The sequence below is a fragment of the Silurus aristotelis genome, assembly GCF_946808225.1.
Source record: "Silurus aristotelis genome assembly, chromosome: 21".
Classification (NCBI taxonomy): Eukaryota; Metazoa; Chordata; class Actinopteri; order Siluriformes; family Siluridae; genus Silurus; species Silurus aristotelis.
The window spans coordinates 14,938,895-14,960,642 of NC_139594.1; the positions used below are offsets into that span (position 1 = coordinate 14,938,895).

The following is a 21,748-nucleotide window of genomic DNA, read 5'->3' on the forward strand; positions in this document are numbered from 1 at the left end:
AAAATTGATGGGAGAAAGTGTCCACCTGTATGTAAACTCTGAGCCCCTCTGGGGAAACACTGTGCTCCGTGTGTAGTTAAATGGACTAAACAAAGCATCAAGGCAAATGATTAGCTTTTTTCTATTTAAATTATTTGAGTTATTTGAGGAATCATTTCAGCCCTAGACACGAGCTTGGTTAAAGCTTACATCAGACTTTAATAAAGAAGGAAATTGTATCCACAGTAAATGAATCATGAGATTTTTTATGCCATTTGGGCTGATTTGTGTATTTCAGAAACTATTCCTCTCCTGGGATGTTCACACACAACAATCTATTGAGTTTACACCGAACAGTACAATAAAAACCCCAAAAACATTCTGTTCTGGAGGTTCTGTGGCCTTTAAATACCATCCAGAATGGTTCAAGCTGACAGCAAAGCTACTACATGTTAACTCCTCTAACCAGTCTTTACAACCATGATTAGCAGAAAATAATCTCATGTCGAAACTTGAGGCTTATGAACTACAAAAACAACCAGAACAGGAATAAGGCTACAATGAGCACAGGCTTATTAAAAGGATTAGAAAAACATCACCTGGTCTGACCTTACCTTGATTTCTGCTGTGACATGCAGTTTGAATTTGGTGTCAAAAACATAAATGTATCCTATCTTCTGTCAACAGGCCAGTATGGCCAGTACAGTGGTGAACGAAGTACCGAAACTTGTACTTGAGTTAAAGTAGAGATACACTAGGCAAAATATTACTCCAGTAAAAGTGCTCCGTTTAAACCTTCAATTGAATAAAAGTACAAAAGTATTTACCATAAAATGTGCTAAAGTATCCAACGTACTATGATTTATTATGGCTGTAATGTCCTATTATCATTTTTGTCCCAAGACTCTTGCTTGTGACTCTCAACTTAGTTTATAAGAAAAGACTCTAATGTTTCTCTAAGCACAAGTTAGCTAACTAGATACCATCAATGGCAATCAAAACAAGTTCAAAACAGAGCGCATGCTCTACCCTGATTGGTGGCTCTTTGCAGTTTTTATCCACTCAAATAAAAAGGAACGACTAATATCTGATATTAAGAACATTAAAGAATTACATTTACTTCGTTACTGTCCAACACTGGTTCAGTATTAGCATTGTGTTCCTAATAAAGTGGCCTGTAAATTCAGTCAAAAACTTCAACCCTGCAATCATGCTGGGAAGCGGCTTTTCTAACTATGCGCACAAAATGTCTTTCAGCAACAGGAGCAAGTATCAGAGCAACAAGCGGCATTTTCTCAAACCATTGCAAACCATTTCCTCTCAAGTAATGTCACAACTTTAGTTCACACACGTGCTAAGTCCCCATTCAGCCACATCTGGTGCTCCAAAAATGAAAGAACAACACACATTAAAATCTATGCAGTGAGCAAAAATAACCTGCTTTCAATTTCTGAGGTAAAAAAGAAGCTGATTTGAGCACTTTGCTAATTATGGTTTAATTTGTTTAGATGGCGTCATCTACTTCAATAAACTTCAGACAGTCAAGAAAAAAACCAACACAATGCTCATGTATCAAACTGGGATGGTCTAATCTCCATTATATCCAAACACTTTCCAGGCTCTGATCATGGTTCCAGTTTTTATAAAGGATTTCCGCTGCTCAATGTTAGAGAAATGTTAAAAGATTGCCTATATACTATATGGACAGAAGTATTGGAACACCTGTCTTTTTCAGCCGTGTGGTTCTTCCCCAAAATTTTACCACAAAGTTTGGAGAAAAACAACATAGGAGATCCAGCTCCAAGCAGATAAGGTTTACATGGGTTGGATTGGAAGATCTTGTGCAACCTGCAATAGAGCTCTGACCCTACTGAACATCTTTGGGATGAATTAAACTACTGACACCCCAAGTCTCTTCACCCTTTTGGCTAAATAAGCACAAATCGCCACAAGCACACTCCAAAATCTCCTCCCAGAAGAGTGTAGGTTATTATAACAGCAAATTGGAACTAAATATCATGTGTCCACAAACATTTGTCCATATAGTGTAGCGGTCAATTCACCTCTGATAGGACAACAATATATCCCAGGGCACCATGCACACACACATTTACATCTAGAGACTAATAAGAGTAGTCAATCCACCTACTCGGATGTATTGGAAGATAGGAGCTCAGCAGAAATGCCCAGAGAAAACCCATGAGCACATGGGGTGAAGGGGTCATATGAAACTCCACACACACGAATTGCCCAAGGTCAAGGTCAAACTAGGGACACTGGTGCTGTGAGACAGCAAGAGCACCCATGGTACTGTCATGAATCAACTTAGCCGAGAAAAAGACCAGTGTAGCAGTGTCCTCACAGACCCAAAGTGAATGAGTGGCTAATAGTAGAATAATGGTGTTTATTATTATTTCCAATCCTGAGGAGAAAAAAACGTCAGTACACTTTCCCAAAATAGGTGACAATAGGAACATTAAACACCTAAAAGTCCTACGAAAGACAACAAACTTCACTCCTCTATAAACATCATAGCTCACAACAACCCTGATTCTGACGTGTGTGTGTGTGTGTGTGTGTGTGTGTGTGTGTGTGTGTGTGTGTGTGTGTGTGTGTGTGTGTGTGTGTGTAAAAGTGAAGTGTATCTGTCCTGCACAAAGCAGCTGTGTTTATATTAAAGAATGATAGGCCACAAGATCTTTCCTTGTCTGTAACCTTGTCTCTTTGTCACTGTCTCTGTCTTTGTCTCTCTCTCTCTCTCTCTCTCTCTCTCTCTCTCTCTCTCTCTCTCTCTCTCTCTCTCTCTCTCTCTCTATCTCTCTCCCTCTCCCTCTCTCTCTTTCTATAACACACACATATTAATAGACTTCCTCTATCTGACAACATTTTGTCTTTTTCTTGCCTGGGCTTTGCTCACGATGTGTTAACTTCTCTCAGGTTGATCCTACAATCGCTGTCTGACTATCTGTCTGTCTTCCCCATCGAATCTGTCCTCTATGTCAGAATCCTCATGTCTTTGTCCATCACATTCCTCTAAGGCTACCCACATATAGTAGCTCACTCACACACACATACACACATACATACATCCTCTGTCTCAGTGTTTAGAGGTTCAGAGTTTACAGTTCAACATTTATTGTTTGATTCACATGTGCAAGAATCAAACCAAATTCGAATACTCAGATTGAATGACAGACCAATAGATAGACAGACCTGCAGTAGTAGCCCGTCTGCCTCAAAGTTTGCCCTGGTGTGATGCTTTTCTGCTCACCTTAGCTGCATAGAGTCATTGTTTGACTTTCCATTAACTTTCGGTCATCTCAAACCCCTCTAAAGGTTCTCCTAACTACAGAGCCATTTTTTACTTACTGTTTTTAGTTTTTCCCTCAATTCTGTGTTAACTCTAGATACTGCTATGTGTAAAAATCTAAGGTGATGGCTGGATGGCTGGATATGTGGCTGAGTGGTTGTGAAGGAATGTGTGGCTGAATAGGCCATGGTTGTGTTGGATCCAGAGAAGCTTGTTCCAGGTAGCTGAATATAAAACAACCTTGTGTCTGGACCTCCACCTGGCTGAGAGCCTATTTATTGATGGCTAGGGTTTTTGGCTTTGTAGTTTGCAGTTAACAAGCAAGCAAGCCAAAGTCCACAAGCTTTGACTATGTTTCATAACTGTAAGCCCATGCCCAGTCGGCAAGCTCGAAGTCCACTCACTGTACCTGTACCTGCACTTAAGCATCCTGCCTACAGCACCAAACACACCTCCTAAGTGTGTATGCTCTTACTGCTGCCTTACCATGCACATGTATGTTTATTTCAATGAGATCAATATTTCGACAGACAGTATACACTTAAACATGGTCATGTGTGAAAGTTTTGACGGTATGTTCTCTGTTGTGACATTGTAGCCGCACTAGCAGTTACAGATTCACATGTTACATAATCACTTAAATAATGTCCGAAAACAGTGAATACTTCAAACAATTTTTAATGTACATTATATGGACAAATGTTTCTGGACACCTGACCATATGATAGGTAGGTGCTTTTTTAAACATACCATTCTACATTTAGTCTTCATTCGCTGTTATAATAACCTTCACTCTTCTAGGACAATGTTCCACTTGATTTTGAAGTGTCCTTGTGGAGATTTACAAGAGCGTTAGTAAAGTCAGGTACTGATTTAGATGAGGTGAGGAGGCCTGGGATGCAGTTAGCGCTCCAATTCATCCACAAGGTGTTCAGTAAGGTTGAGGTCAGAGCTCTATAACAGGCCAATCAAGATCTTCCACTTAAGCCATGTAACACAAATGTTCATGAAGTTGGCTTTGTGCACAGGGGCATTGACATGTAACAGGTTTGGGTCTCCCAAAAAATAATATGCCTCCAACTTTGTAGTAATAGTTTGGAGAAGAACTACAAATCAAGTCAAGTCAAGAAGCTTTTATTGTCATTTCAACCATATATAGCTGATGCAGTACACAGTGAAATGAAACAACATTCCTCCAGAACCCTGATGCTACATACAACAACAATCACAGAAAACACAGGGCTAAGGACTAGTAAGTGTCCTCACAGGAAATTGCAGGAAAGTCAGGTGTTTCAATACTTTTGTCCATATAGTATAACTTAGTATAACTTTCACACTTCTTAAAACGTCAAAATGGACAGTTGATAAATGTTTGGCTTTTATCTTAAATATATTAGCTTCACAAGTATTTCATTGTATCTTAAAAAATGATTATTTTCAGGAATTAAAAATCTAACTAAATTATATTTGTCTGATTGCTTTGTAAAGAAATTTTTTCAATGTAAAAACAGTTCCCTGAAATAGTGCTTCTTACTGGCATTAAGCTTATCGCTGTCGTTTTTCTCAGCCACGTCATTTCACACACATTTCACAGAGCTGTTATCGCAAGAATTGGACATACACCATTCTCTAAATGTCCTCCAGTTTTTAACATTCTTCTATTTGCCTAGCATTCATGAATGCTGATTTTTGTTTTTGTTTTTTATGGATGTATGATCTAATATTTTTGCTAAACCATTTTGAGAATGGGGTGATATTACACTAAACTATAATAATTCCTTTAATTTTACTCCATTAGTGGAAAAAGGAAGTTCTGGCATGCAAATGAGTGAATATCTAGTGCCTAATTTACATATTTAAATTATTATCTTCTAGAAATGCTAAAAAGAAACATGCAAATAAGCACAAGTTTAATCAAAATATTTTGGGGGAAGGTATTATACTGTACTATGCTATATTACACTTTACTATATTACCCAGGGCTGTATTCCATTTAAGGTACACAGAAGGTACACAGACAGACAGACAGACAGACAGACAGACAGACAGACAGACAGACAGACAGACAGACAGACAGACAGACAGACAAGCAGACAGAAAGACATGAAGGTACACAGACAGGCAGACAGACAGGAAGATACAGAGACATGCAGGAAGACAGGCAAGCAGACAGGCAAGCAGACAGACAGACAGACAGACAGACAGACAGACAGACAGACAGACAGACAGACAGACAGACAGACAGACAGACAAAAAAACAGATAGAAAGGTACACAGACAAACGGTCATGAAGGTACACACAGGCAGAAAGACAGACAGGAAGTTACACAGACAGACAGACAAGAAGACAGACAAGAAGACAGACAAGAAGACAGACAGACAGACAGACAGACAGACAGACAGACAGACAGACAGACAGACAGACAGATACTATTGGGCCCCGAGGGGGTGGGGGCGGGGTTAAGATAGACAGACAGAAAGGCAGACAGACGGACCTTGCCCACCATTCAGAAAGCTTTATTTATCACACTATGCCCAGTGCCAATTCCCCACCCCAACACACAGACCAAAGTAATCCTACACTCAAATCCACAGCAGGTATAATACTGGATTAAAGCTTTCACCAAAGCATTAGAACTGCAGCAAAAAATAATGTGCTTTCACACTCTTGTACCTCCGCCCTCTTACTCCATCACAACCTGTCAAAAGAGATGCTCTATACATTCGATCTGAATCACGTTGGGCACCTTCTGCACTTTCTTTTTTTCCCTTTCTTAACTGAATGGCATTTTTCTCTTTCTAGGCCTTGCCTCCTACACAGCTAGAACGATACTATTTTCCGTTTTTTTTGTGCGTACGGACGTGAGAATAAAAAAAAGAAGCTATTTTAAAGAAAAAGCGATGCATTCCTGCATCACACTCTCTATTTCTGTCACGGGAAATGGTCAGTATCATGAATTCAATTAGACAAGCGGTTAAGTATTTGGAATTAAAACAGCAGACTTAAACAGCACACACACACACACATACACACCAACACACACACAAACACAGAGGAAAAGAGAAGTGACCTGCCAAAATATCAACTAATTCAGGCACCAGACAGCACAGTGACATCTACAGATGCTAAACACATACAGCAGCAAGATTTTATTTTATTCGTTTTTTTTTTTTTCCCTTATTGTGTGCGATGTGCTGCATGTGGTGTGTCTTGTGATCCTTCATCAGCAGTAAAACTTGTTTGTTAACACACTTCATTCTTCTTTACCTCCTTCTGGAGTGTAATCAGTGATTCTGTGCAAGTCGTAGGAAAATCATGCTGAAATGGACAATTATAGAGTGCGTGCGTCCTTGGATGTCCTTTCCACCTGTCTCTGCGTGTGTTTATGTGTGTGTGTGTGTGTGTGTGTGTGTGTGTGTGTGTGTGTGTGTGTGTGTGTGTGTGTGATGTACTGTATATGAGACATGTCAAAAAGCCTTCGCACCCCGCTCGCCAGAGACCTGTATATGGCCACCCTGCTTATGTAATGAAGGTTGAGGTGACAAATGCACGCACACACACACACACACACACACACACACACACACACACACACACACACACACACACACACACACACACACACACACACACACACTACCAATACCATTACTTAATGCACACCCAGCCTAACTATATCTGCTGAGATGTGAGGTCTACTGGAACGCAGCCAAAACATCAAGGCTGTAAAACAAACTAGTGGAGAAATGCGTAAGGCCGACATGTGCACAATGCTAATTATAGACCGTGTGATTTCAGCGTTCTTCAAAGATTATTACTTGCCGCACCTTACAAGATGATCCCAAAAAAATTGTTCTCTAACAGGCTGTAGCATCATGTGAAGCTATTATTTATAAAATAAAGATCCTCTCACAATAAATAGACCCGTAATTAAAGGAAATGATTACAACCCGGTTCAACTTAAAACAAAAACGCTGTCACCTTTTTTTTAATGGTGCAGAATCACAGCCGGGAAAAAAAAACGTAGAATAAATATCTGAAAATGTAGCTAATATTTTACTTTTTATTGTTTTGAATCAAATTTACAGTCATTTCTGTTTTTAGGCACTTTTACTACAAGTCTATTACCAGATCATTTTGTTTCTTTCTAGAAATAAATACAAATCTGTCAAAACATGCAAGAATGTAAAAAAAAAAAAAATAGGCTAATTTATCGAATACGCTTATTATAATCAATCTGGCATCCCTGTCATTAACTCATGTCCACTAATCCTGGGTCAGAGGGAATCGTACTTGGTACAGATCCTATTTCTGACCACTAGTTGCAACGATAACTTAGTGTCTTCGATCCGTTTGTTTCATCACTCGAAACATCCAAACATTGTGAATACTTTATAAGGATTCGTTGATATTCTGCACATGGTGCTGCTTTGCTCTTATGATCAACTGGTCACTGCAGAGCAGCAAAGCGATGTAAGAAAACTGGGCAAAAAATAATTATTAGAACTAGAAGTTCTTTGTAATTAACCTGATTTTCCAGCTATCTGTGGTCTTTAGTCAAGATGTTAACAAATTTGGAGGCACACAATTGTAAAAGATGTCTTTGGATGCGGTAGAATTAGATTTTCCCTTTTCTTGAACTAGGAAACCCAAACCTGTTCCAACGTGACAATGCCAATGTGCACAAAACCAGCTCCATGAACATATGGTTAACATGGGTTACAGTGGAAGATCTTGAGTGGCCTGCTCTGATCTCAATCCTGCTGGGAGGTGGTAGCGCAGTGGTTAGGGCACTGGTATTTCCAAGCAGCCACTCTTATGGCTCTTGAGCAAGGCCCCTAACCCTCTCTGCTACAGGATGCGGCAACATTGCTGACCTTGTGCTCTGACTCTCTTTTGTGCTGTTACACGAAACACCTTTGAAATGAATTGCAACACCCCAAGCCTCCTCAACAAACAAACCTACACTCAAAATCTAGTGGAACATCTTTCTAGATGAGTGGAGGTTAATATATCAGCAAATGGGGACCGAATGTGAAATTGGATGTTCAAAAAGCACATACGAACCTCATGGTCAAATGTCCACAAACTTTTGTCCCTACAGTGTAATACTGGAGAGTTGATCATGTACAATGGCTGATTCTTAATAAGCAGCGTGTCCTCACATGCTTGCTGTGAAACCATTTTAAGGATGAAAGGCTTAAAAGTGGGACAGAGCAAGATTTCAACAACAAAAAAAATCCTGCAGTTGTAAAAAAAAAGTAGAGAAAAAAAAAAACAAGCAGGACTCCCCACAACCCCCAGCGCCGCTTCCTTCTCAGCTCGATTCTGTTATTAAAAGCTACAGAGAGAGAAAGGTCGTTTCACAGAGGGAGAGAGCAGGCAGGCCTGCGGAGCTGCACAGAGCTACAGAGCACAGAGCACAGGGGTAATTGATACGTAATTGAGAAAAAGATCTGAAGCCCTTTAATTAACAGCGAGAGAATTGCAGTGTGCTTTTAGCAAATGCGTCGACAGCTACTAGAGTTTCTTCTCAGCCAAACACCAGCTGCATCTGCAGCTTTTTCTAAACGGCCCAGTCATTAGCCAAGCGATCAGTTACTGTAGATTTATCAGCTAAATGAGGACCATAAAGAAAAAAAAAGATTTAAGTAAACAAGACCTTTTAAATGGAGAAACCATTAAGAGTAAGACCTTTTGGAAGGAGAAACCTTTCAAATCCGACCCTTGCTCAAAGCAACTAATATGATTACAGTGCTGTGTGAGAGGTGAGCAAATTTAATAATCGAATCCATTAAAATGCGTTGCGTGAGGAAAGCGTGTGGCGTGCTTTCACGTGCGCGGCAGCATGGCATCGTTTCATCATCTCTTGGAACAACCGAAGGCATTAGCCAATGGCAAAAAAGTTGCTGGAAAATGTCCTCTTGTTGTCTGAATAATTCCCAGAAAAAAAGGGAGGGAAAAAAAGGAGTGTAATTTGGACACAGCGCTTGTGGACAGTCAATACAAAAAACTGAGGTCGGGCAACCTTTACTGTGAAAAGAGCAAACATTGAGCATTCCAATAAAATAAATAAAAAGTCTAAAGCAGGAAATTAACTCCAGGGGAGGGAAAAAAGTTTTTTTAGGAACCCCCCCAAAAAAAGCATGATGCTAAATTATCCTAGAAGCAGCAGACAGGCTGAAGAAACACCACTGTTAATGAAGAGGTCATGAGTTCCACTTGGCAAACTGATTTAAAAACCCAGAGCACACTTTGCAGTTTGGTGCAAATGAGCAAATTCTTTCAGTAGTAATCATGGAGATCTGGAAGGTATCACTTAGTCAGGTTTAATATACTCTTGTTTGGAAGCCTCTGCTCCCGTTTTTGTGAAAAAGGCAAAAAAAAAAAGCCAAAGAAAAAATGTATTCTAGGGTTTTTTTGGTGGGGGAGTTTTCTCAAAATGGTGCAAAAAGCACTTCAGGGAAATATCTCAACACTCTGCGCTCGGCAGCGCACTGTAGCCCATTATTTATTTAGCACTAAGCGTGCGCAAGACGACGATGCTGTTCTCGCGCAGAAATAAAAGCTAGCCGATCCTGTGCAACGCGTAAAAAATACGTTTACGCAAATATCGTCATGCAAATCGAATTGTTTTCCCCAGAGGGAAAATAGGATCCTCCAGCCCCTCTCTGGCATGTGCGTTCTGATGTAATCTGCAGAGCAATGCGGAACAGCAGACCTCCCATTGTACCCAAACCATCTGTGACCCCTGGACCACAACGCTGAACAGAAGCCCGTTCCCTGGAGTGCGCACTTCTGTAAGCAGACGTTGTTCTCTCCAGCTCGGCTCTGGGTCACTCTGATCTGTTTTCTTAGAAAAGAAAAGTGCAGCCAGGCCAACACATGCAGAGAGCTGTTCTATCAGAGTGTTATAAAATATGGGAAAAAAGGGACTATATTGCTCCGATGTTCTATTTAATAGATACTGTGTGTGGGGAGGAAAAGAACTGACAGCTTTAAAAGAAATCTGTGACATGTATGAATATTAGCATGCCTGCTTACCCAAACGCATCTTATGCCTATACCATTTCTGCAAAAGCAAACGGTACTAAATACAGACAGGCAAATGCTTTCACCGACTAGAGCTATCTGAAAAGATAAAACCTAATTATTATTAACATTTACATAATGTTACAAGGGTATTGCAGGTTTCATCTGTACATCCTTCCCTGTTATTAAAGTAGTACCTCATGATACCAAACCTTAAGCTTCATCTATTAGATTACATTATATGATATTTCCACCATACTGCTCACTCTTATTACATGTATCTCACAAACTAGGTTCAGTTAGATTGAAAATATCCCAAGTTTTCCAAGTAATTTCTATTTGAAGTCATATTTTCAAAAATTTTCCACTAAAATGTCATTATCAAATGCCCGCCTTTATGCGTTTTGCAAGAATGCCCCCCATTTTACTAGTTGCTTAAAATCCAAATAGTTCCATATCCATACTCGGCATATAGTTTTGGTGACAGTCCTGCAAATGACGCACCTGTGCATGTGTTTTTTGTGACATTAACTGACACGTCCATGAAATCCCACCCCCTTCCCTTTCTTACAATAGTAACCGTCTCAATCTTCTTGCTTGATACTGACGGTTTGGCTTTTTGCCAAAGTAAATAGAAATTCTTTGACTTTATTAACTGCGAAATAAAACCAAATATCGGATTGAAATCTTGAATTGTTTTAACGATTTTTCTTGCTTCCAGAGCATAGTTCCACATATGTGTATATATACAACATTAAAGAGCTCATATATATAAATATCACATCATAGCTTGTGGACATTTAAAAAATTTTTAGAGTTTCCAATTCATCCCAAAGGTGTTCAGTAGGGTTGAGATCAGAGGTCTATAGCGGGCCACTCAAGATTTTCCCCTCCAAAACATGTAAACCACATGTTCATGGAGCTCGCTTTGTGCACAGGGGCATTGGCATGTTGAAACAAGTTTGAGTTTCCAAGTTCAAGTGAGCAAAAGATTTTTTATTATACCACATCCAAAGAGATCCTATATAGTTGTGTGCCTCTAGATGGATGGATGAATGGAAGTACGGACAGACAGACAGACAGACAGACAGACGCTAAAGTAGCTAGCTAACAGTAAACCAGACTTGTTAGCTAGCTACTTTAGCATCCGCCAGACTGAGAGGACAGATACAGTATCTTACAAATGTGAACTTAAACCCCTCACGACCATTTTAGTATATCGTCTCAAGGGACAATTGAAGGAGAAGGAAAAGACGTCTACAGAGACAGCAAGGAAAAGAGAAGTGTAGGGGAATGGAGGTTAGGGTGGAAACTTTAAATGTTGGAGCGGAGAAAGGTTGACATGTTGTGTGTTCGGGAGACCAAGTGGAAAGGGAGTAAGGCTAGGAACTTTGGAGGTGCATTTAGAAGAATGTGGAAGGGCAGGTGGTGGTAGATTTAGCTAAAACGAAAGAAATGTTAGTGGTGAACACATATTTTAAGAAAAAGGAGGACCATAGGGTGATGTATAGGAGTGGAGGAAGGTGCACACAGGTGGATTATGTTCTATGCAGAAGATGCAACCTGATGGAGACTGTAAGGTGTTGGCATGGGACAGTGAAGCTAAACAGCATCAGGTGGTGGTCTATAGAATGGCTTTTGAGGTGAAGAATAGAGGAGGGGAGTGAGGACTAAAAAAATAAGATTGTGGAAACTGAAGGAGGAAGACTGTAGTGTGAGACTCAGGGAAGAGGTCAGACAGGGGGTCAGTATTTTGAGCAGCTGATGAATGAAGAACATAAAAGAGAGAGAGAGAAGGTTGGAAGAGATGGTGAAGCAGGAAGTGGATAGTATTAGTAAGGAGGAAGTGGGAGCAGCTATTAAGGGGATGAAAAGTGAAAAGTCGTTTGGATCAGAAATACATACCAGTAGAAGCATGGAGATGTTTAGGAGAGATGGCAGTGGAGTTTTTAACAAGATTATTTAACAAGATTTTGGAAGGTAAGAGGGTGCCTGAGGAATGGAGCAATGATATGATATGGTATGGTATTGTGATTTGTGGTAAAAGTCGGGAGCAGGTTGAGAAGAGCCTGGAGAGGTGGAGGTACAAGCTGGAGAGAAGGGGAATAAAAGACAGTAGGAGTAAGACAGAGTACATGTGTGTGAATGAGAGGGAGGGCAGTGGAGTGGTGCGGAGAAGTGCAAAGTAATGGAGAGTGTGTTAGAGAAGTAAAGAAAAGAGTGCAGGCAGGGTGGAGTGGGTGGAGAAGAGTGACAGGGGTGATTTGTAATAGAAGGTTATCTGTGGTGAGACCTGCAATGTTGTATGGATTAGAGACAGTGGCATTGAGTAAAAGACAGGAGGTGGAGCTGGAGGTAGCAGAGCTGAAGATGTTGAGGTTTTCGTTGGGAGTGACGACAATGGACAGGAATAGAACCGCAGTTTATTAGAGGGACCGCACATGTAGGACGTTTTAAGGGACACAGTGACAGAGCCACGATTGAGATAATTTGGACATGTGCATAGGAGGGACATGGGGTACATCGGTAGGAGAATGCTGAGAATAAAGCCACCAGGAAGGAGGAGAAAGAAAGGGATGAGAGAGGATTATGGATGTTGTGAGGAAAGACATGCAGGTAGTTGGTTTGAAAGAGGCAGATGTAGAGGACAGAGTAGTATGGAGACGATCCTCTGTGGCGACCCCTAATGGGAGCAGCCTAAAGAAGAAGTAGTCTCAAGAGACAGTACTATAGAAATGAAACTCGGATATATTTTAGAGTAGTCAATGTGCATCTTGTATAGCAGTACAGATTTACTGTTCTCTGAAAGCAACTCATCATACAGCCATTATTGTCAAAATAGCTGGCAACAAAAGTAAGTACACCCTAAGTGATAACAGCTGTACATCATTTAACCAGGCAAAGCCACATGTCCTATTCATCATTGTCATGTTTTTGTCTGCTTGAAAGGACCATACAAATTTGTGTATCTTGTATTAGAGCAGTTAAAATCTCGTGCTTTGAGCATAATTCTCTCATACTCACCACTGGATGTTCAACATGGCACCTTTATGGCAAAGAACTCTCTGAGGATTTGAGAATTAGAATTGTTGCCCACCACAATGATGGCCTAGGCTATAAGAAGATCTGTAACACCCTGAAACAGTACAGTGTCCAGGGTATTACAGAGGTTTTCCAAGACGGGTTCTATTTGGAACAGGCCTCGCAAGGGTCCATCAAAAAAGTTGAGTCCTCGTGCTGTGAGTCAGTTGCAGAAGCTGCTTCAAACTATACTCCATTACACTGCAACAAGTCAGTTCGCATGGCCATTGTCCAAAAAGGAAGCCTCTTTTAAAGGTGGATCACCACAAAGCCTGCAAATAGTTTGCTGAAGACAACCTGTCCAAGAGCATGAATTACTGGAACCATGTCCTGTGGTCTGATGAGACTAAGACAAACTTGTGGTGATGCTCTGGTGAGGTGTATCAAGAAAATTGTGTCTTGCCTACAATCAAGCATGGTGGTGGTAGCATCATGGTCTGGGGCTGCATGAGTGCTGCTGCTACTGAGCTGCGGTTCATTGAGGAAAACATGGATTCCAACATGTACTGTGACATTCTGAAGCAGAACATGATGCCCTTCCGTCAGGAACCGAGTCGAACGGCAGTTTTCCAGCATAATGATGACGAAAACACACCATCAAGATGACAACAGCCTTGCTGAGGAAGCTGAAGGTGAATGGTGATGGAGTGGCCAAGAATGTCTCCAGACCTGAACCCCTTTTGAGCACCTGTGGGGCATCCTCAAGCAGAAGGTGAAGAAGTGCCATGTGTCTAACATCCAGCAGCTCTGTGATGTCATTATGGAGGAGTGGAAGAGGATCCCAGCTACAACATGTGCAGCTCTGGTGAATTTCATGCTCAGGAAGATTAATGCAGTGCTTGGTAACAATGTGCTCACAAAAAATATTGATAGTTTGGACACAGTTTTGACATGTTATACTCACTTTTGTTGACAGCAATTTGGACAATAAGGCTGTATGTTGAGATATTTTCAGGACAGTAAATCTGTACTGCTATACAAGCTGCAGAATGACTAAATTATATCCAAGTTATATATAAATATATAAATAGTATTGTCCCTTGAGAAGTTATACTTAAGCGTGAGGGGTGTACTCACTTTTGCTAGATACTGTATATAGCATGGACACAGATTGCTTTCATTCATCATAGCTAATCTTGTTGTCCTCTCTAAATGAGAAAAACAGATGGCCGAAATCAGAAGACTGAATGATCTAAAAAGAATACGAAATGCTGACGCTGTCGCTTTCATAGTTTTGTCCCTTAGAAGCACACAAGTATCACCACAAATCACCCAGCACCAAATCAGCAGCCATTTCTTCTTCTTCTGGCCCATCAAGTCTTCAGATCTCTTCAGCACAATCACAGCCCTCTCCAGTTTAACTAGCAAGTGCTAAAATAATCCAGTGTGCAGCTCTCATGAAAGAGCAGGGATTTTATTTTACTTTACTCAATATGGATTTCCATTATGCACAGAATCAAACCTGACGAGTCAGTGGTCGTCTATGCCAACACAGCAGATGGTTTATCGCATATTTGTTTTCCTTAGGTTTACAGTACACATGTCTATAAATGTGTGTGTGTCTGTGTGTGTGGCTACTTCAGCCAGATCGGCTCAGAAAAAGAGACTCTCCACACCATTCTGTCTAGCCCTGTCAAGGTCAGGTGTGAATAAATGTGAGCAGTCTTTGTGCAAGAGACCTTCATGCTGTGAACTTGTACAGAAGTAGATTATCATACAAAATCAAATCTTTCAATCTATTATTTAGAGATTATCGAGAGATTTTTAATATCTAATAAGTCAGTATGTACAACTAGTATTGCAATTGCCTGAAAGCAGGAGTTATTTATTTACAGACAAGCAAATTTCTTTAAAAGGGAATCAAACATTAGATTCCTCAATCCATTTATCCATCCATCTCTTTCAGGGTTATATGTATAATTTTCTTTATTTGGGGTCCCTAAATTCTTTCCTATATCCATATACAGTACCTATAGATTCGTTTACTGCATCTTCATTCCTATCTGTCATCCATCCACCATATTTTCATTACCAATACTCCATCCATTCACCATTTCTTTATTCCAATCCTCTTTCTATACACCAGATCTTCATTACCAAAACTCCATCCATCAACCATATCTTTAATCCAATTCTCCATCCATCCATGATATCTTCACTACCAATTATTCAACCATCTATGCTATCTTTATTATCAACACTACATCCATCCATGCGATCTTCAGTACAATTCCTCCATCCATCCATCTTATCTTTATTCTAATCCTCCATCATCCACCGTATCTTCATTACCAATCCTCCATCCATTCATGCTATCTTCATTCCAACACTCCATATTTATTTACTCCATCCCACCCTATATTTAATCCTATCCTTCATTTACCAATCCTATCTTTATCTCTATACTCTATTTATTTAATCCACTTTCTTTGTTTCCATCATCCCTAGATTTGTACCTCGTACAATTGTACCTTGTACATCAACTCCATCCAAACTCGATTCTACCTTTTTAATTAGTTCTATTTATCCCATCTTTTGCTCTACCCATAATGTTCTAATTTCTATGTATTAATCGCTTCCCCTTAATTATTTTAACATATCAATCTTCCTATATGTTCCTACGCGATATCTGCCTTCTGTTCTGCCTTTCTTTTTACCTACCCATCACTGGGTTCCTTCCATCCAACAATACTTTCCTCACTTTCTCGCATCTATTCATCCACCCTACCTTCCTTCTATCTACCATTATTTCTTTTTATGGAACTATACCATCTAACTATCCATCTAATCTTCCTCCCTTCCATCCATCATTCCCTATATCTACCAATTTGCTACTATTCAATCCTTCTGTCCTGTTATTTATCCATTCTTCCTTCCTATAACCCTACTATCCATCCAGACTTCCCTCCAAATATTCACATACTTACAGTAAATGTCACATATCACTGGATGTTTAACATAATTGAATTTGTTGATAAAAATCAGCATACTGGTTACATAGTCTCTCTCTCTCTCTCTCTCTCTCTCTCTCTCTCTCTCTCTCTCTCTTTCTCTCTCTCTCTCTCTCTCTCTCTCTCTCTCTCTCTCTCAGTTTTACTCTCCCACAGTCACTGTCTTTTCATGCCTAGAATAGAGCATCATGATGTGGTCTAAAGATTAGCCTCATTTATCTGTGTCAGGCCTCATCAGTCCACTTCCTGCTGCTCATTCAACCTGCCTCTTCTTCTGAGCGCTGCTTCTACACACTCACCACTGTGGACTCTCTGCATGCTATTTACCAACAAATAACGTTTATCACTGCCAGAGCTTCAACTCTTTCGAAGATATATATATTAAAAAAATAAACATTTCTGGAACGCATTTCTGGAGCACTTTCTCGTAAAATGGCTTAGAAGAACTGACCAGATGCCTTACCAAAGTAAGCATTATATAATGCCTGCATAATCATAGAGAACTCCAGAAATGTGTGAAGGTTGATTTTTAGGTACCTTCGCCTTGACAGCACAGGCCTGCATGGAAAGGCTGATGGAAAAAAAAAAGAAGAAACTCCCCAGAGATGTGGAAGGCAGGAATGCTGCTTTGGCTGCTTCCCCTACACACTGTACATTGAGATGACACGTGGGGAACAGCAGAGGTGGAGACAGTGTCTCTCTTTCTAAACACACACACACACACACACACACACACACACACACACACACACACACACACACACACACACACACAACACATACTCTCACTATCCACATGACTTGACCCAAGAGGGGAAATGGAACAGAAATGGCTAGTGTTGTAGATCAAGTCTTATCTCTGCATGCAATACATCAGCTTGTCATCTCTTTACTACTTTACCCAACGTCCCGGCTTTAATTCCAGGAAATTGCTTTGCAGCAGTGTATTCGTGAGTAGGACCGCCTATAGTAAAAGTCCACATCATGCTCCTGTTATTAAAAGAGTCCAAACACCTTGGGGTGAATTAGTTGCTAGCCAGTGCATGTCACAAGACTAAGAAAGCATGCAAAATAAGGAATGGTTATAGCAAGCCAAAAATAACAGTTGTAAGGGTGGGTTTCGCTATTCCACAGATTGTTTCTATCAGTGCTGCTTTCCTGTTATTGAATTCCTTTCTCGATGCATATCCTCCTTCATACTGGACGCACTTGCTGCTTGTGTCACCAAACATACAGTAGTAAAAGCTGCTCGACACTGGCTTTCTGGGCACCCTTGCCCATCATGAGTGTCCTCCATCAAGAGCTTTACATCTTCTTATCCCTGTAATAAGACACTGGTTTAACTCCATCACTCAGCGGTTCCAGAAGCTAGTAATCCGGTCCTCATAAGTAATCTATAATGTGAAGTTAGCAGGGGGTGGAAAGTAATGGTCAGGACATTTAACTCTCAAGGGTAGAGTTCTTAAAGCAAAAGTAAATATGGTCTGCAGACACTGATGTTCAATGGTTGACAATAGAGATGCTAACTCTCTTCCCTGTTTAATAATTAACCTTTATCTGAATATTCACATTTATGAAGATAATAACTTCATCAATTAATGTTGTCAAGTCAGGACATGGCCTGGCCTACCCAGGAGTCTTTAAAAATGGTGATCAGTATGGGGTAGTATATTGTTCAAATTTAACATACTAAAGTACATAATTTAGCAAAACAGCAATTTACACTACCATATTGTATAAACTATACAGTATATACAATTTATGTATGTGGCAGCAGGAGCATGGAGGAGCGCCGGTTTACAAGTGAAGGACGGAGCACATGCTGCTTTGTTTGCCTGCCACGCAACACTTGAAATATCTTTACAATTTTGCCATATCGCTATTGTCATCGTAAGATCGAAAAATCACAAGTCGAACCATCATAACTCAGGGACCATCTTTATATATTTCTTGGTACCATGATGTTGCAATTGCAGCTTGCTACATGTTCTTGAATCCCACCACCTGCTGCACCCACACATCAACTATTTCTGTTCTGTAAACTGTTTGTTTCTAGGAAATACTTAAAAACTAGCAGAATTATATTTTATTTAGTATTTCTGGTAGGAAAGAAATCAAGGAATGCCATCATTGTACAGTATTGTTTTTTTATGGTTTGGTACTTGCCATCAATTTAGACAGTAGTAGGAGTATTTTCTAATTAGTTAAGTCATCACATACTCATTCATGCCTTCATTCATTCCATAATCCATTAATCCCTGATTAATGCCTTTCGAAATAAACACACTTCACTATTGTATTCACTATAAATACTACTGGTATTAATTATACCAATACATATGTTCAGCTGAAAGGATTCTGCTTCAGGGGCAATAATTGCATCGGAATGTGCGAGCATTCTCTTTTCGGCTGGTCTGTAAGTTTACGTTCAGCCCCTCGTGTAGGGTGCCCGTATATGCACCGTATTGTGCACAACTCTGGCTTGTGGTTGAGGAAGGAACAGAGATAGTGACAAGGGAGTAATTTGGTCATACTACAAGAATTGTTCGACCGAGCAAGTGAAACACGAGACTGATGGTAAGCCGGCTAAGAATAGCAGACTGTTTTCAGTCATGTTTTTCTGCTAAGTTCCTCATTACACACAGTCTCCAGGGTTGCTGGGAGACTTCCTCTGTTCCATTCCACTATAAAGTGAATTGTATTGAATAGGAATAAAGACCAACAGTGAAGATTAAGAGCAGAGTGATATGGATTAACACATACTAAAGAAAAGCATTCAAGCCTAGTTTTGCATACAGCTACAACAGTGTAGTAGCAATTCTTATAACTCGAGTTGTTTTGTAAATCAGCACAGCAAGAAAAATGTGAAAACAACATGGAGGAGTGAGGAGAGGAGGGGAAGGGGGGTATTCAGAACGTACAGTAATTTATGCTTTTTATTAGTGGTTTTTAAGCTTGGCCAGAATGATTAAGTCCGCACCCAGGACCGATTTTGGGTTTGTTTTGGCGAAGAGGCTCATAATCATAAATTTTCTTTCACATTCCTGACAAACCACAAATCATTTGCGCAATTTTGTACATAATTTTCATTTCACGCAGATTTGCAAATTGGCACGTGTTAGGTTCCAATACTGGAGCAAACAAACAAAAGTGCAATCAACTATTCAAGATATAAGTCATTAATTTCACTGAATCATCAGCACTACTCACTAATGTAGGACATTTTAAAGTTTATTATAGTGACTGGTGAAAAAAATATATACCGACCAGGCATAACCTTATGGCCACCGTTCAGGCATAACATTATGACCATCAGCCCATGACCCTGTCACCGGTTCACCACTTTTCCTTTCTTGGACCACTTTTGAAAGATACTGACCACTGCAGACCAGAAATACTCAACAAGAATTGCAGTTTTGGAGATGCTCTGACCCAGTTGTTTAGCCATCACAATTTGGCCCTTGTCAAACTCACTCACATCCTTACATTTGCCCATTTTTCCTGCTTCTAACACATCAACATTGAGGACAAAATGTTTTTTGACCAGTTTTCACTTTAACCAGTGTGTATTCCATCTTGTGTTCCTCAAAAATGCTTAATATGCACCATAACCCTTGTTCTAAATGAAAGAATGTCACATGAGGAGGGGAAGGTATTCCTTTACACAACTTTTCTCTTTTAAGATTTACGGTCTGGAGTACTGACATTGCTCTCATGTTCTTGATATATGCAGCTTAACTCCTTGACCTCCACTTTCCTCTCATGCATGTTACTACATTCAAATTGCAACTTGAAAGCACAAATGGAATCCGTGTGCAAAGTCACAACTGGGAGTTTGAAAGGAAAAAGAAATGCCTGCATGCCAACATCCACTCACTGGAGAAAGGAATGTTTTTTATCTTGACATCAAAAACCTTTCGTCGGTGCTGTACTACAATAGTGGCTTGCGTCAGTGTACTTCACCCGTGAAGGGGAGCAGATGAATAAAGCTAGCATGAAAGAGGGTTGGCTGGGAAGGGCTGGAACCTGCATCGTTTTACTTCAATGCTATCTGGCTAGCTTTCTTTCCTCTGCTTATACTTTGTCGCTGTGACAAGTTTCCTTGATCTTTTATGTGTAAAGTAATGTATGTAAAAGAGCAAGGTACATTTACTTATCTGGCAGATACCTTTAAGCAACATCACTTATAAAAAAGGTGAGAGGAGCAATTAGGAATCTTGCTCAAAGATTCAGCAAGGAAAAGATTGCTCAAACATTGTCTGGGGAACTCAGAAGCTTTCAAAAAACAAGACCACTATTTCCAAGTCCACAGCTGAAGACACTCTAAAAGCAGTTGGGGGCCATAAGGGGACAATGTTTTTCAAATGATTTTTCGAGTAAATAGACTAATTAGAGTACAAAAATACAATTATTAAAAAAAATTTATTATCTGATTACCCAATTCATCAATCGGTAGAATACTCAATTAATACACAAATCGATGATAGCAGGAGCCCTAGGTATAATGTAATATTGTTATGGCTGTTTGGTGTACATGGATTTCCCCCTAATTTGGTTTTAGCCAGGACAATTGGAAAGCCAGTTACAAAATCTTTTTCATGCTTCATGGCAGAATAGCAGAAAAAAGAAAACAAGTATGCCATCCCTTACACCCAGATAGCATTGTCGATTTCACTCTCTTGAACTCCCAGCCATGAATAACTGTGGCTTCATCTAGTTTCAAAATTTTTTTTAGGCACCTAAGATAGCTAGGTACTTTATATTGTGGAAAATCGCACAGCTGTTCATCAATCAAAGACATATTGGTTGGATGCCACCTTGAAATCCTGAAGACTTTGCAGTGCTGGACAACGAATAGAGATAGAGTACAGATAGGGTCACTTAGAAGTATATTTTCTGCTTCAAAAGTGTGCAAGTGTGCATGCTCAAAAAGGATCTACATAAAAGTCACTCAGGAACAGTGGTGACATTGTCACAAAGGGGTCTATTATGGCCATAGAATGCTTGCTAAGTACTAAGCATCACATATACAATGATCAGTGTGTCTGTAAAGTTAAGTGTTCCGCTAATACAGCCATTAAAAAATTTTAGTGTCTTTAGAGACAAACAGCATGGCTTGTCTTTGGCATACTCAGCTTTTGCATGCGAACCTGTGAGGGAGTGTATGCTGAGAGCTTGTCTGGATAGGCCTCATTTTACAGTGTGTTCTCAGAAACATAGGTGAAGCCAGGTTGCTGTTCGTCCCTCCCCTCTGATATGTAAACAAATTTCTGGTTCAGCTGGCTCTCTTTGGACATTGGCTGAACTTGTCCCCGTCAATCACTGCGGCCTTATGTAAGCACTATCTGCAGGTAGAGGTGTGTCCCTCCGTATTTCACTGGCACTCGAGTATGA

At 40.1% G+C, this 21,748-nt stretch overlaps 1 protein-coding gene across 3 annotated transcripts in view; it reads right to left on the bottom strand.

Annotated features, from left to right (window-relative positions):
• atxn1a (ataxin 1a) overlaps nucleotides 1–21,748 on the bottom strand; it is a 111,969-nt gene that overhangs the window by 85,612 nt on the left and 4,609 nt on the right. Inside the window, exon 1 of one of the 3 annotated variants that reach the window (XM_083523602.1) lies at nucleotides 16,892–17,106. The exons of the other annotated variants lie outside the window; for them this stretch is intronic. The gene's annotated coding sequence lies outside the window, so the exon portion shown is untranslated. Of the gene's footprint in view, nucleotides 1–16,891; nucleotides 17,107–21,748 lie in introns of those variants that run through there. 3 annotated transcript variants of the gene reach the window in all.